Source organism: Gracilinanus agilis, chromosome 1 (genome assembly GCF_016433145.1).
Source record: "Gracilinanus agilis isolate LMUSP501 chromosome 1, AgileGrace, whole genome shotgun sequence".
NCBI classification, from domain to species: Eukaryota; Metazoa; Chordata; class Mammalia; order Didelphimorphia; family Didelphidae; genus Gracilinanus; species Gracilinanus agilis.
The window spans coordinates 248,263,836-248,279,263 of record NC_058130.1 but is presented as its reverse complement, the minus strand read 5'-3'; the positions used below and the strand labels follow the sequence as shown (position 1 = coordinate 248,279,263).

Sequence of the window (15,428 nt, the reverse complement as noted above, 5' to 3'; positions counted from 1 at the left end):
GGGTGATATAATTCACCTTGTTCATCTCATAGGATTGCTATCACGAGAAAAAAAAAAGCACTTAGAAAATTGTAATGAACTCTACAAATGAAAATTTTATTGCCATGATTAATGTTGTCGTTATAACTATCAGTCTTGGGACTTTCCTCACTTAAAAAAAAATGCCAGCTGGTAGGAATCACCTCTCTCTGCCCTTTCCTATCACTTCCATCAATGACTAGGAGTCCTGGGACAGAAATGAGGAAGGCGTGGGTGGTGACTGGAGAAGTGAAGAATAGGTGTTAATAAAACTTCACTGAACACACAAAACTGGGAAATATGTTGAAAATTAAGGCTGTTAGCACTTAGTAACTCTTTGCCTTTCTGCCCCCTGACGAGTAGAGAACTTCTGAACAGTTTGGTTGAAGAGGAGGTGGCAGCTAATTACTCTTCCTCAATACTTCTACGGATCTCTGATCTAATCAATGCAGATGCTTCCTTTAACAGTACAGCTTGCAAACAGTCCAAACTTGTCCTTCTGGAGCAACTCATCCATATCCTTCTTTAAATCTTCCCTACGGGCCATCTGAATCTTTTTGGTACTGTATAGATACCAATAGAACACATGGATTGCCCATAAATTAATCCCAATGACTAAAATGAAGGCTTGGCATTCTGTGGCCAGTCCAGTGAGCTGAACCCCAAGGAACATTTGCAGAAATTTGATCTAGTGCTTTACAACAACGAAACATCTGCCATACTATGCTTACTTAGGAAAAAATAAAAAAAAAAGAGACAAGTAGTTTGAGGTATTTTCAACATTCAAGAAGAAGAGGCTTTAACCAGAGTTGAATTTTTTCCAAGATAATCAAGGCAAGAATATACTCAATAAGTCATCATCTTTAAACAAAAGACTATCTGTTACTCCCACTCTCTGTTGAAGCATTTAAAATACCTTATTCTTGATATAGATTAACTACTTTACTTTTCCAACTAAGTTTCCTTGGGAACTAGTGAAAAGAGTGTATGTCTTGGTAAATACACGTGCCTGACTGAGGCTCATGGAAGGAATAAAAGCTAGTATCTTGAAAAATGAAGCTGATTTGATGAATTTCTCATAGAATCATCTACAAATGAAGAATCAAGTTCTGTCTTGATATCTGAAATTTTGCAAAATGTGGTCTGTCAATATTATTTAAGATAATATCTTTAGTTGCTCATTTCTTCCCATGTACTTTTATATAAGTTTAGCTCTTACGCCAACCTTGTGAAGTACATGTAATATATACAATATTAGAGTATGTGTAATCTAGTAATAATAGTACCATATAAAGTAGATTAATAGAATAACCATTTTATATATGAGGAAGCCAATTCTCAGAGAGGCTAAGGACTTCCCCAAGGTTACACAAAAGTCAACACCAATGTCCTGTGTTCTTCCCATTTTCATTATTGATGCTTCTTTCAGAAAAAACGAAAATTCCTTCTTCCAGGACTTCTAGGAGAAGTGAAAAATGATGATATAGAATAAGTGGGACAAAAGTGATAAGATCTATAGCAGCCATAGATAATAGGATCATGGACTTAAAGCTGGGGCATCTCAGAGGCAATCTAGTTCACTCCTCCTCTTCCCCTCTATTTACAGATGAGGGAAGAGATCCAAGGAGTTTAAATGATCTTCTCAAGGTCGCATAGTCATAGTAATCATCAGAGGGGAGATTTAAATCCAGGGTCTCTGATTCCAGAGGCAATGTGCTTGCTTGAGAGGGATGAGGGAAAGCAAAGAGAGAGAAATATAGAATCAGAGTAAGAGGAGTTTTTCACTAAATATCTGAAAGATAAGTGAGTATGAAGGATTCATTTCTTCTTCTATTAGGTTTGTGTGTGAATCAAAGAGCTTTGTAAACAAGGTAAAAATCTCATTGGATAGCTTATGAGAGAAGTATATGTTTTGGGGAAGAATTTGAACAGGGAGAGAAATATAAATCTAGAAGTTAGGTTTTTAGGTATAATTCTTGCTGAACACAAAGCTTTCCAGAAGACACTTTTATTTTAATCTTTATAGTTTTTAGTTTTTGCCAAAAATCTTCTCTTTTTACATTCTTTTAACTTCCTCTCACTTTTCCTTCTCTACCTATTGAGCCATCCTTTGTAACAAGAAATTGAAGAATAGGAAAAAAAATTAGTTCAGAATATTATAACTTCTACAAAATTGTGTTTTACACAAGAATGAACAATGCTAAGAGTTAGAACCTCTCAAAAGTAAAATGACTTCTAACATAGGGTTATATCTTAGCATGGAATAAGGTTTTAAAATAAAGAATATTTGACAAATGGCAGACAGGTGTTTTCCTTTTTCACTGGCATGATGGACATTTTGCAAACTTAAAATATGAAAGTAGGACACCTATTACTAATTTGCCTAATAAAATGATATTTGCAGATCTGCTTCTCTGATCTCTCGACCTAACCTTAAAGACATTTTTTGCTGTGCTCAGGAAATGCAAGGTTTCTAAACTCTAACAGTTAGAGATGGAATGGATATGATATTGCATTTGACATTAGGACAAGCTCTGGGATATTAAGTGGCGAGTGGTCAAATCCTGTATCTGTCAAAAGGGATGACAAGTTTCATGGTCCCTAAACTAGTATCATTGAAGCTGGTCAAGAACATGTGGTGAGTTACTAGCTTTACTTTTTTCAATTTTAAGTTTTTATTAATATCTTTGCTTTTTATACCACTTTTACTTCCTGATGTCCCTCTTCCTTCCCTACCTATCAAGCCATCATTTGTAACAAGAAATTGAAGAATATGAAAAAAGGCAGTTCAGCAAATTTAGCCAGTGAATCAACGCCATAGCATGTGCAATATTTCACAATTGTGGTTCCTTACGATTGAGGTAGTTTAAAGCAAAATTAGGTGACAATAAAGATGTTTGCTAAGGATAGGGTCTAGATCTGTGATTTCATTGACAAAAAGCAATTCCAAGGTGAGGAAATTCTTTGCAACTAAGTCTTAGGGTTGACTAGGCAGTGGGGTTAAACTCAAATAGAAACAGAACATTGCTGGCCATATACTGACTTAGAAAACCACAAACTAACACCATCTATGTTGTTCTGTATTTTTATTTATTTTGTTAAACATGCTCCAATTGTACATGTTTAAATATACAAATATATTTAAAACCCATTTTAAACCTTTTTTTTTTTTGCCTATAGTCACACAGCTAGGAAGTATCTGAAAACAGATTAGAACCCAGGACTTCTCATTTTCAGGTCTGGCTTTCAATCCGTCGAAACACCTAGCTACCCTCTCCCAATTATATTTTACCTGGTTCCAAAAGCACGTGGGAATTTTGCAGGATTCTGACATACCTGGAACTGGGAAGTTAAGTGACTTGTCTAGAGTAACTCAGTTGGTCTGTCAGAGGTAGAAACTTTGAACCTATGTCTTCTAGGTCAGCTTTCCATCAACTACACAATACTACCTCTTTTGCTAAGGACCCTCAATTAAATTCAATTCATGCAGAAGTCAAGACATCACCCCATGATGTCATTGGCTCTTTTCAAAAATGAAGGATAAACAACAAATTGCTTACCATCTCTGAGTTGGGGGAAGGAAGGAGAGGGAAGGATATAGTTTAGATCTTATAATTTTGGAAAACATATGTTGAAAATTATTATATGTAATTGGAAAAATAAAATATCTTTGACTTAAAAAAAGAAAAGAAAAAGTTCTAAACAACAAACCATAATTAGACTGAACTCATTATTTTTCCCTATACACCTTCCCATCTCCTCCTACCTTCCCAGTTATGTAGAGGACAATATCATCATCCAAGTCCCTCAGGCTGACAACCTAGGAGTCATTCCTGGACTCCTTACTGTATGTCCCACCAGTACTCCCAGTATCCCAATCTGTTGTTAAAAAAAGCCTTTAGATTTCACCTCTCTCCAACATCTCTCCAATACTTACCTTTCTCTCATTTGACATTACCACCACCCTGAGGGTTAGAAGCTCTACTCACCTTATTCCTGGACTAATGCATATGTCTGCTGGTTCGTCTGCCTCAAGGCTCTCTCCATACTAATTCATCCCCCATTCAACCATTGAAGTGATTTTTCCTAAAATGAAGGTCTGACCTTATCACTCTCCTCCATAAACTCTATGCCAGGATCAAATACAGAATGCTCTGTTGTTTATTCAAAGCCCTTCATAAGCAAGCCCCCTCCTACCTTTCCTGTCTTCTTATTCCTTACTCTCTACCATGTATTCTTTCATGCAGAGTCCCTGGCTTCTTTGATTTTCTGCCAGAAGTTTCTCTGCTTCTATCTCCCATGTCTGAAATGTCCTCCTTCCTCTCTCTACCTAAAGTTTCTGTGGCTTCCTTTAAGTTCCAAATAAAATCTCATCTTCTAAAGCAGTGATTCCCAAAGTGGGTGCCACCACCCCCTTGTGGGTGCTGCAGCAATCCAGGAGGTGGTGATGGCCACAGGTGCATTTTGGACCGTGGATTCAGAGCGGTAACCAATTTATTAACAAGAAAAAAAAAAGAAACCAGTTGCAAATAGTCAATCGTGGTGATTTAAGATTACCGCTGATGAAAATAGAGCCAAGGATTTCTAAATTGGTATCAGCATACCAGGTTCATCCTTCTCATTAAGATGATTTTGAATGTTTTAACTTTTTTTGTATTACATTCTATTCTGAGTTCAATAAATAGTTTCATAATTTCAAAGTTCAATGTTTCTAATTACACCTTTCTTTACTATGTTTTACAAAAAGGCAGAAACATTAATACATATATCTTTCCTATTAATTGCTATTAAAATTAAAAAAAAATAATTTCCAGGGTGCTAAGTAATATTTTTTTCTGGAAAGGGGGCGGTAGGCCAAAAAAGTTTGGGAATCACTGTTCTAAAGTTAGCCTTTCCCAAACCCTCTGAATTCCAGTATCTTCCCCATTTTAACTGTTTCCTATTTATCCTGTACATAGCTTAATTGTACATGTTTATTTACTTCTTGTCTCCTCCATAAGATTGTGAGCTCCTTAAGGGTAGGGACTATTTCTTGGCCCTTTTTGTATCTCTTATGCTAATCACAATGCCTTGTATATAATAGAAGCTTAATGTTTATTGGCTGAGAGAAATTCTGTTGGGGTGGGGAGACCATTTTGGAGCAAAAGAGAATTTCTTCTTCTTTATCCTTACAAGTTATGCTTTTGTTTTCTAAAATTCAGATTTTAAAATGTCTGTTTATTTTCTTTTTCTTCACTTATTAATTTGTATGTTTTCCTATTTCTTTTGAATACTCCATTTCTTCTTTTTTCCATCCTTTTTTCCTCTACTCTCTTCTCTTTCACTTTCTTATTCTTTACTTTAAAAAAAAAAAAAACCCTTACCTTTTGTCTTAGAATCCATTGTAAGACAGAAGAGTGGAAAGGGTTAGGCAATTAGGGTTAAGGGACTTGCCCCAGGTCATACAGCTAGGAAGTATCTGAGGTCAAATTTGAATCCAGGTCCTTCTAATTGTTGTGAGATAAATTAATAAGATGTTTAAGATTAGTTAGTCGGGAGGCTTGGCAAACAGGGCTGGAGAATTCTAAATGGAATGGGGAAGCAGGAAGTGTTGCTTCTCTCTCTGAGATGGACTCCATGGTGGCTGGAGACAAATTGTAACTGACCCCCTGGGAGACCTCAGAGGAAGTGGAGTTTGTACCCTGATATCCAGAAGGAAGAAAGTCATCTGCCTGTGGGAGGTTTGGTTGAGACTTTAAAACCTAACCTGGGTTGCTGATCAGCTCAGTTTAGTTTAGCTCCCTGACTTACCCAACTGAAGGAGTACTGGCTGAAGACGTGGGAAAGCTGTATCATCGCTGGATTTTGACAGGACTCAGCACTGAGGATCCCACTTTCATTCCTGATCTCCATTGCGCCCTGCCCTGCTATGGTCTCTAACTTAGAGTAGATAAGTTCATTCCCAGACCCTGAGGCTTGCCCATAGACTGGTAGAATAGAACCCCCTTTTCCCATCTTTCAGACTATAGTTCATTGAATTAAACCCTGTTTATAAAGCCTATTGTCAGTCTACTCACTTGCTAGTTTCACAAACTCCCTGGCTAGGTGGATCTGTGTTGGCAAGTTGGGCCTCCAACTGCCAAACCCATTCTAAATTGTATTTCCCCAACTTGTTAATCCCAGGCCTTGTCTTGCCTCTTACTTGCTCTTCCTCAGAACCCTGATAATATTTAACTTAACTCCCAGTTTTTTTCCCCATAAGATAATGCTCTATCCACTGACCCACCTTGTTGCCCATTATTCTTAATTTCTTAAACTTTAAAGCACCAAAAGTAACCAACTTGGAGAGAAATGTAGGCTGAGATTTTTTTTTCAGAGCTTCTCCATGGATCTCCTGAACTAGAAGAATTGAAATTGAAGTTGTTAAAAGATTAGCATTTTCCTATACTTATGAATTTTAATGGATAGCAAGCTGGGAAGACCTAGATTCAAATCCTCTCTCTGGCACATTTGGCTGTACGACCCTGGATGATTTGCTTAATTTTTCAGACTGCAAGTTGCAAAACAGTAGCTAATCTGTAATGCCAGAGGGAGTCTCCAATAACAATGAAATCACAGGTTTTTTGGGGAAAACTGAAATGAGAACAAGGTCTCAAAATGTTTTGTGGGAGGCTGTTTGACCTTCTTTGTGAAAAAGCTGAGACATTATTTTATAATAATGCATGGAGACATTCTGGTGAGAGGTGATTGCTTTTGCCTTCGCTTTGAAGGTTGGCTGAATAATTTCTGAGATGCAATCTAAAGACAAGTTAGTTTCTTTTTTCCTAATGCTATTGTATATTGGTTTCAGTGCAATTTTCTTGGGTTTTACAAATCAATTGCTGATGCAAATCATAAAAAGTCTATGAACATAAAGGCTATTGTAGGATGATTTAAAAGAGCTCCATAAATTCTTCTTATAATTTTGTTACCAACTGGAATAGAATGACTAATGTTATTAACATTTGTAATTTTATTTGAGTCGATAATGGAGTCTTTTCTTTGTATTAACAAACAGCCCTTGAAATGTATTTTAGGTTGATGATAAATAGAGGTTCTTCAGAGGACACTCTTGAATTTGACCTTTAAAGATAAAATCTAAATGTGTCTCCATAAACTTCAAATGAGCATATTACCTCAAGGCTCTATGATTTCCTCTGGGTGAGTTCTCTTTCTACCAATCAGTCACTAAGCATTTGTTTTTCATTTTTTCATTTTATTTTTTTAAAACCCTTTCCTTCTTAGAATCAATACAATGTATTGGTTCCAAGGCAGAAGAGTGGTAAGGGCTAGGCAATGGGGGTTAAGTGACTTGCCCAGGGTCACACAACTAGGAATTGTCTGAGGCCAGATTTGAACCTAGAACTTCCTATCTCTAGGCTTGGCTCTCAATCCACTGAGCACCCAGCTGCCCCATCACTAAGCATTTATTAAGCCCCTACTATGTTCCAGGTATTGAGCTAAGCTCTGGGGACCCAAAGAAAGCAAAGGATACTTCTTGCCTTCAAGGAGCTCACATTCGGAGATTACATGCAAATCATCATGTACAAACAAGATACATACAAGATAAATTGGAATCAGGAAAGAATTCTTTTGGAAGATGGGATTTTAACTGGGAGGCTGCCTGGAGAGCTGGCAGGTGATGGAGGTGAGGCGGGATGATAGTATTTCAGGCAAGGGGAAAAGACAATGAAAGTGCTTGGAGTCTAGAGATGAGTATGTCAATTCAGATCTCACCCCTCCACAAATTAGTAAATTGTCTTTGATGGATGGCTCCTGGGGTTAAAATATTTCTCATCCCAGGGGTAACTTGGTGCCCAGCTTTTCTGAGATTAGTGAGGCAGGTTCTGGATAGAAAAGTATTCACACCATTATCGTATAATAGGATTTACCAATGGTTTTACTCTGCTGGAATAACTTCTATGAGTGTTATGATATATATTATGTGATAAAGCACTAGATTAAGACATTAGTGGCAAAGGTATATAAAACAGCTTCATGGTTATTTTATTTTATTGTTTGCTCAGAGACTAAAGTTGTTCTTATCCTAAGGAAGCATAATAATGGTATATTCGGGAAAGTATCCAGTGACATGAGCCACAATGTTTGACAGATTCAGTATTTATTTTTTACACTTTGAATATGTGATTCTACTTTCAAATTATCCAGTCAGGGTAACACAAACATATTTCACTCTTTAAAAAAAAAAGCAAGACAGAAAAGTAAGGGAGAGGCAAACAGGATTAAATGAGTTGCCCAGGCTGGGACATGCCCGAGGCCACATTTGAACCCAGGTCCTTCTGACTCCAGGTCTTGTACTCTCTCTACTGTGCCACCTAGCTTCCCCTGCCATTTACTCTTTCATCTCTTTCCAAGGTAGATTATATCCTGTTCACTGGGAACTATCTAGCCCAGTGGTTCCCAAACTTTTTTGGCCTACCACCCCCTTTCTAGAAAAAATATTACTTAGCCCCCTGGAAATTAATTTTTAAAAAATTTAATAGCAATTAATAGGAAAGATAAATGCACCTGTGGCCATCACTGCTCCCCTGGATCGCTGCAGCACCCACCAGGGGGCGGTGGTGCCCACTTTGGGAAACTGATCTAGGGTTACATTTGAACCCAGGTCTTCCTGACTTCAGGTCTAACATTCTATCCAACAGACCACCTGGTGTTCTCCAAGTGAGGAGGACCATAATGGAATAATCTAGGTCTGGGGAATTATAGCTGAGCTATAGCTCAGCAAGTTTATCATCTATTTGAGAAACTAGGGTATTTTTATTTTATATGAATTTCTAATTGCCTGATCTTGGTATGCTATTTTTGAATGTGTATATTCTCTTTTCCCTTGTAAATAAGCTCTAGAAAATGTATGCTTGCAGTCTGGAGCGTGTATAGACATGGGGTAAAAGAGAAAGAGAAAAGAGAGATCAGAATCAGTTGTCCAGTTACAGTAGAACCTGAAGAAAGGGGCAAGGCAGTGAGCGATAGAATGCAGCCCAGCCCTGAACTTGGAAAGTCAAACAGGCATATAGACTAAGGAAAGTCAATCAATTAATTAGCAAAGCATATATTAAGCCCTTACAATGTGCTAGCAATGTGCTAAGGGGAAAATGGAGCTAGGAAGAAAAAAAAATGCCCTCCAGGTACCTGCTTTTTATCAGGGTGGCATAATATATTCCCAGATAGTTATAACATATGGACCAAAAAACACAAAGTGATGGTGGTGAGGGGGAGTGGGATAACTAGCAACTTTGTGAATGAAGAAAGGCCTCTTTAAGACCCACATATGATATATTATTATAAATTTTAAAAAAAAGACCAGCATTTGAGTTGATTCATGAAGGGTTTAGGGGTTTTAGGGCAGAAGGCATAATGCTGGAAGCTGAGATTCAATGATAAGTGAAGGGTCAAAAGCCAATGTTCCCAACAAGCTTACCATATTCAGTGAGGCTGATGGCTCAAGATTAAATTCCTCAAACACTGACAGCCTGAGGTTGGATGACCAATTTAATAAAAGAGATTTAAAAAATCTTGGCCATTTTCTATTTTTCAACAATACGAATAGGGCAATTCCACCATTGTCATTTACAGAAAAAAAATCTGTTAAAAAAAAATTAAAGTCCTTACCTTCTGTCTTGATACTAAGTATTGGTTCCAAGGCAAAAGAATGTTAAGTGCTAGGCAACTGGGCTTAAATGAGAGCTAAGAAGTATTTGAGGCCAGATCTGAACCACGGAGGTTCTGTTTCCACTGAGTCAGCTAGATGCCTCAAAAAATTGCTCTCTGAAAATTTGCTCTCTGAATGGCTGGGAGTTTTGGTGGCTAGGATGGAGAGGGGAGTCTGGGAATTTTGTGTTTCAGATTTGGGAAATGGAACCTTTTCACAGATAAATATGGAAGAAAAGGAAGAAAGTTAGTATATAAATTTAAGATTTTGTACCAATATTAATATAAAAATGTACTTTCTCTTATGCCCTATTTTTAGTGACATCCTTTATAACAATGCTGTCTTTCTCAGAAACAGTAGGGAAATTACTTTTATATTTTTTTATTTTGGGGGCAGCTAGATGGCACAGTGTTTAGAGTGCTGGGACCGGAGTCAAGAAGACTCAACTCTGGGCTCCAACCCTGGCAAGTTACTTAACCCAATGTGCCTCCCTTTCCTCATTGGTGAAATGAGCTGGGGGAGGAAATGGCAAAATGCCCTTATTATCTTTGCCAAGAAACCCCCAACTAGGGTCATGAAGAATTGTACATAACTGAACAACAAAACAACTTTTATTTTTTTACTATTGCTCTTTCTTGGACTGTCTCATCAACTGTGCATGACAGTTTTTCAATCCTTTCCCTCCCTAGATTCCTAAGCCTTGCCTTTTATTTAGTTATAATGTTCAAAGCAGCAAGGAATGTGAGAAATAGCCTATCTTCATAAAACTGAGGGTCACCTATAGGAAAAATCCCAGCTGCTGGGAAGCTTTTTTTTTTTCCCATGAAGAAAGAGCTTAGAAACTATTCTTCATTTAGAAAGTCTAATGCTGGAAGGAAATAAATGAGGAAATAAACTCCCAAAGGGTGACCAGATGTGCTGAACACTGGAAAGGCAATATGTGATTTTAAAATAGAGAAGAGGAGAAAAGCCATCAAGGAGGCCAGATTAGATCACCTCTAAATTCTATAATTCATTGAGTCAAAGTTTTTTTCTTTTCCTAGAAATGTGATTGGTTCCTATAAGATCTTTTCTCCCAAGGGGCCTCAGCTGGATGCTTACCTAAGAAAACAAGGAAACTGATTTCCCTAAAGACAAAGAGGAATCTCAAAGGCAAAAGGAAATAAACATAACCAAAATATACACATGACCATATCTCTAAATGGAACAGCTCACCTTAAGGAGTAAACTATAATTTTTTAAAAGCTAGATGTTTTTCAGATTTTTAGAGTTTGGAGGGAGGAGCTTTTGCTTCCTTTAGCCTCCCTTGCTCCCTTTCAAGTCCATGCGTATTTAAAGGTTTTACTCATACACCAAAGTAGCAGGGAGAGATATTCTATGAATTCAGTGCTAGGTAAGTCCTTTTACAGAGTTGTTTCATATACATGAGCACACATGGACTAGCCTGGCAGCTGACTAGAGCAGTCATACAAAAATGCAAGAAAATGCTGAGTTTCCGATGAAAGAGAACAGTTCTTTGAGATTTCTCTCTCTGAATCATCACCAGGGCAAGGCATACTTGGTAAAGTTAGCTTGTTCTTAGGTGTAGCTGAACTCAGCTGTGTCTGCTATAATCAAAAGGATTACATCAGCAAAGCAATTAGCAGGGGCTAATTAGCACTGAGTACTTTAAAAATCAGATGATTTCTAAGCTTTACCGAATGTAAGATAGAAAACCAAAAGGCCCACCCAAAGAGGCTTGTCTCAGCCTGGATTTAAAAAAAAATGGATTTCATTACATATTTAAGATGTATGCTAAAGAGAGTTCTAGGGGATAAGGTGTTAATATACAATTATTTCAATTATAAATATGTTCTTTAAAACACTGGATTAATTATACAGGATAGAATCTGCAGAGAATAGTCTGTTTTCAGAAGAAGAAATGAAAGCTATCAATAGTCATATGAAATGATTTATCATTTGTTCATTTGGGTATATATTTTGGGGGTTTGGTTTTATAAGATTATTCACTTACAGAAATGGATAATATGGAAATGTAGAGAGGACATATAGAAAAATAGGTATATGAATGAATTGTTGGTTCATTTGTAAACTAGTCCATTCATTTTAGAGGACAATTTAGAATTATGCCCATAGATCTATAAAACTGTATACCTTTTGTTTGGTAAAAGTGCCACTAGTTTTTATAAACTGTGAAAGACTTAGCTATCTAATGAATGCGGTGATCTTCATTTCCAAAGGACTCATGAGGAAAAAAGCTATCTACTTCTAGAAAGAGAATTGATGAATATTCATTGATTGAAGTATAATTTTTTTCACTTTATTTTCTTGCTTTTTTTCCCAACTTGGTCGATGTGAAAATGTTTTACGTGATTTCATTTGTAAAATGGGTATTTCTGGCTTTCTCAATGGGTGGGGGAAGGGGTAGAGGTAGAGAATTTGGAACTGAAAAAAAAAGAATATTAAATCTTGTATGTAAACAATAACTATAATTTGAAAGAAGGTGATAGGGGCAGGTGACTTGGTAGAGATGGGAGGTCTTGAGTTCAAATTTGGCCTCAGACACTTTCTTTTTCTTTTTTTTTTTATAAACCCTTACCTTCCATCTTGGAGTCAATACTGTGTATTGCCTCCAAGGCAGAAGAGTGGTAAGGGTAGGCAATGGGGGTTAAGTGACTTGCCCAGAGTCACACAGCTAGGAAGTGTCTGAGGCCAGATTTGAACCTAGGACCTCCCATCTCTAGGCCTGGCTCTCAATCCTCTGAGCCACCCAGCTGCCCCCCTTGGACACTTTCTAGCTGCAGCATGCTGGGCAAGTTCACTTAACTCCAATTGCCTAGCTCTTATTGCTCTTCTGTCTTGGAACCCATGCTTAGTATTGATTCTAAGACAGAAGATAAGGGTCTTTTTTTTTTTTTTTTAATGTGCCAGGTACATGATCTCCTTGAATAAAGTCAGCACTCTATACTTCATTCTCTTTCAATCTAGATTTTAAAAAAATACTCGAAGAAGCATCTTAAGACTCTGATTTTTACCAGCAAGAAGATAATATAACCAAAGTAGTAAAAATGACTTAATACTTTGTGAAACTTTGCTTTTAGGTTTCTAGTTTCATGACTCAATCTCCATTTGGCTTTTTTTTTTTTAACCCTTGTACTTCGGTGTATTGTCTCATAGGTGGAAGATTGGTAAGGGTGGGCAATGGGGGTCAAGTGACTTGCCCAGGGTCACACAGCTGGGAAGTGGCTGAGGCCAGGTTTGAACCTAGGACCTCCTGTCTCTAGGCCTGACTCTCACTCCACTGAGCTACCCAGCTGCCCCCCCCCCCCCCATTTGGCTTTTAAAGTCCTTAGCCATCTGGCCTCTTTCTACCTTTCTACACTTTCTCTTCCTTTTAAAGTCTTTATCTTTTGTCTTAGAATCAATACTAAATTTTAGTTCCAAGGCAAGTGACTTGCCCATGGTCACACAGCTATGAAGTCTCTGAGGTCAGATTTGAACCCAGGACCTCCTGACTACAGATTTGGTGCTCTATCCACTGAGCCGCCTCACTGCTCCCCATTTCATTCTTCTTATACTTTATTTCTTTCCAAGTTTTCTGCCACCCAGAGATAATGGCCTACTTGCTGTTGCTCAAACATGACATTCCATCTCCCAATTTGGGCCTTTTTCATTGGCTATCCTCCATGCCTGGAATTCTCCCTCCTTGCTTTTGCCTCCTGGCTTTACTGGATCCCTTAAAGACTCCATTTAAATAACACTTTCTGTGAGAGGGCTTTCCTGGTCCCTTTTGCCTCTCTCTTTTCTCTCAAATGACTTCCTATTTATAACGCGTATAGATCTTGTATGTACATTGTTGTTTGCATGTCATTCCCGCTCTTAGAACTGTGAAATCCTTGAGTGGAGGGATTGAATTTTTGCTATTTGTATTTTTTTTACTGCTTAGCACAGAGCCTGGCACATAGTAAATGCTCAAAAATCTACCTGACTTTAAAATAAAACTGGCCATATTTGAATAAATTGAGCAAAGAAAGTCTACTCTGTGGAAGTCACTTTCCTAGCCATTGTGGGAACTTTAAAAGAAAGCAGACTGACACTGTATTGGAAGAATAAAGGAACCAGTACCAGCATTAAGAATACTATTGAGGGGGCAGCTGGGTAGCTCAGTGGAGTGAGAGTCAGGCCTAGAGACAGGAGGTCCTAGGTTCAAACCCGGCCTCAGCCACTTCCCAGCTGTGTGACCCTGGGCAAGTCACTTGACCCCCATTGCCCACCCTTACCAATCTTCCACCTATGAGACAATACACCGAAGTACAAGGGTTTAAAAAAAAATAAAATTAAAAAAAAAGACTAAGGATTTCACATCCAAACTTCCAACAGTTAAATTAAAATTTAAAAAAAAAAAAAAGAATACTATTGAACATTTGCCGATAATCTTACATTTTCAAAATTACTTTCAGAGCTATTTGCAGAATCAGAGAATGTCAGAGATGGGAGGAAACTTAGAAGTCATCTAATACAAGTCTCTCATTTTCAAGAAGAGGTAAAAAAACAAGAGCGATTAAATAACTTTCCACCAATTAATCAATGACTGATCTGAGATTAAAAATCTAGGTTTCCTGGCTCCCAGCCATTAGTTCCTTGGTTGAAGAACATCTTGCCCCTATGTTGACAATTTGACAGACTGGTGCACACGGATTCTCATTTTTGCTTCCTTGAATTCTTAGGATCATAGGGACATAGATTTAGAGATGCAAGGAGCAATGGAGGTCATTCATCTATTCTCACCTTCTCATTTTGTGGATGAAAAAACTTAAGTTTGGGGAAATTTTCCTTCCCAAAGCAATTCAGCAAAAGGGAAGGTCAGAGTACTGGCCCCTTCTGATAGTAGTAGACTCTCTCCTGATAGGGACAAAGGCAGCCATCTGCCATCTAGACCATAGTGTTCTAGGGGGTGGGCTACCTGCTGAAGGTCTAAATTGGAGGCAGTAATAGCAGAACTCCTCAACTTTCTTGATTCCTGCCTCATACTGCTTGTCCATGTGGGCACAAATAATTCTGCCAACTCAGATCTTGAATTGATTATAAGAGGACAACAAGACTCAGGGTCAGAAATAAATGATGAAAGAAAAGACAGCAGTGCCACTTGGCAACATTCTCTGGAGTCTTTTCAGTTTGGAAAGAGGATTTTATATAAATTTGTTGTTTTTCAGTTAGGAATGATTTGTTGTGACTACATTTGAGGATTTTTTGGTTAAAATACTGGAATGGTTTGTCATTTCCTTCTCCAGCTCATTTTACAGATGAGGAAACTGAGGCAAACAGGTTACATGACTTGCCCAGAGTCACACAGTCAGTCAATGTCTAAGGCAGGATTTAAATTCAGGAAGATGAGTCTTCTCCATCCATTTTGCCACCTAGCTGCCCCATTTTCTGCAAACATTGTCAAGCAAATAAGGTATTATAGTACCATTAGCATAGCTATATAAAGTTGTATTCCTGCCCCTTTAATCTAGGGACCCATGGAATCCTTTAAGTCTGGTAGATTGAGAAGGAAGCCACAGATATAATAACAACATGATTATATTATAACATATATATTGTTTTATAGTGATTTTATAACATGTTCATAGACATAGAGAGTATGTCCAGGAGATGAAACTTGAATCCAGGTATTCAGATTCTTCCCTCCCTCCCTCCCTCCCTCCTTCCCTCCCTCCCT

General features: G+C 37.8%; 1 protein-coding gene across 1 annotated transcript in view; it reads right to left on the bottom strand.

Annotated features, from left to right (window-relative positions):
- The window catches only part of SLC24A2 (solute carrier family 24 member 2), a 328,495-nt gene that overhangs the window by 60,393 nt on the left and 252,674 nt on the right, over positions 1-15,428 (bottom strand). The gene's annotated exons all lie outside the window — the stretch shown is intronic.